The sequence below is a fragment of the Saccopteryx leptura genome, chromosome 10 (genome assembly GCF_036850995.1).
Source record: "Saccopteryx leptura isolate mSacLep1 chromosome 10, mSacLep1_pri_phased_curated, whole genome shotgun sequence".
NCBI classification, from domain to species: Eukaryota; Metazoa; Chordata; class Mammalia; order Chiroptera; family Emballonuridae; genus Saccopteryx; species Saccopteryx leptura.
This window is the reverse complement of record NC_089512.1, coordinates 63,518,765-63,520,432: the sequence shown is the minus strand read 5'-3', so window position 1 is coordinate 63,520,432 and position 1,668 is coordinate 63,518,765. Positions and strand designations below refer to the sequence as shown.

The 1,668-nt window shown below is 61.3% G+C and overlaps 1 pseudogene; it reads right to left on the bottom strand.

The window, feature by feature from the left end:
- Positions 1-1,083: 1,083 nt before the first annotated feature.
- On the bottom strand, positions 1,084-1,202 carry LOC136382625 (5S ribosomal RNA; annotated as a pseudogene).
- Positions 1,203-1,668: the final 466 nt, after the last annotated feature.

Genomic DNA, 1,668 nt, shown 5'->3' with positions numbered 1-1,668 from the left:
GGACTATCTATCAGGTTGGGGCAGTGGCCAGGGCCACCTCGAAGTGCTATACCTGCCTCGACCAGCGCGGGGAACTGAAGACCTGAGTGGGGGCGACGAAAGATGAGGTAAAACACAGAAACATTGATCAAGTTTGCTCCAGGAGTGCCATTGTGCTCTGATAGAGACACAGTGACTCCAAGCCTGTTCTCAGCCTGGCGATCTCTTGGGGCTTTGAACCTGGGTCCTTTCTTATCCCAGTCCGACACTATCTGCTGTGTCCACGCTGACTCTGCTTTTGAGGTTAGTGCCACAAACAGCCTTTCAGTTGCTTCAGTGAGTGGCCTGGCACTCAAGGCAGAGGAGGGCCCCTCCTTGGCTCTCAGCTGCGAGTAGGCTGGACGCATTCGGATGCAATGACTCTCTCCGTGTGCCCCTGCATGTGTGGGGGCAGGCGACCCTGGGGCCAAGGCAAAAAAAAAACAACCCCAAAAACTCCCCCCCAAAAACCAGAAAGAAAGAAAAGACAGGTGGAGGCGAAAGCCTACAACGCCCCGTATTCCCAGGCGGTCCCCCGTCCAGGTACTAAGGGGTCGCCCCTGCGTCCCTTTAGGAAACCCCGCGAGGTCGGGGTGTTCAGGGCAGTGTGGCCGCAGACACCTGACGGCGGCCTCCCAGTGGCCCAGGAAGAAACGCTGGCCTCCAGGTCTCCTCACGGCTCTGCACCTCGTGTGAGTGGCTACGTCCAGGCCCCCTGCGTCGCCCGCACTCGCACAAGCTCTGCATGGCACCGGTTTCTTCCCTCCGCCCCTCGGGCGGCCGAGGTCCGGCCTCAGGAACTGGACCTGTTTGAAGAGGAGCCTGGAGTTAGCTGCACAGGAATAGAGGGGAGTGGCAGGACCCGGCTCCCGGGCGGCTAGTGTGCAGATGGGGCCGTGGAGCGATGGAAGCAGCTCAGGCCCGGCGCTTGGGGGCGACCAGCACACACCTGAGTAGACTGCCAGGCTCCGCGGAGTGGCCAGGGCCGCCTCGAAGTGCTGTGCCCCAGGCGTGTGTGGGGTACGCGACCCTGTGGCCAAGGGGGGAGGGAAGGGGGGAAGCGAAAGCCTACAGCACCTGGTGTTGCCAGGCGGTCTCCCATCCAGGCACTAACCAGGCCCGACCCTGCTTAGCTTCCGAGATCAGAAGACATCTAGTGCGTTCAGGGTGGTATGGCCATAGACATCTGAAAACTGCCTCCGGTGGCCTGGCCTTCAGGTCTCACTGCTTTGCGCCCTAGGTGTCTGGGCACGCCAGGCCCCCTGTTAGGCACTCCCACAAGCTCCGCTGCCATCTGTTTCATCCCTGCCGTTTTCTGTGGGCTGCCAAGAGAACCTCCTGCCATTATTCCCGGGGCTGAAGGCGTGCCCATCCACCCAGACGGTGGGAACTGGAGCGAGGGTCAGGGGTCTCAGTGGCACGGCGACTTGCAGAAGTGTGGTCGGGGGAGGGCTGGGGATGGAACTAGGAGGGCCAGCCCAGGACTCCTCCGCTTGCCGGTAAGGAGTCTACTAAGCGCAGCGCTGGGTTGTGCTGCAAGGACCGGTTTGCAGAGGAGTCTGGAGTTAGTTGTATACCTGGCGCCCAGTGATAAAGGGGAGTGGCAGGACCCTGCTCCTGGACAGCTGGTGTGCTTGGTGGTGTGGAGGA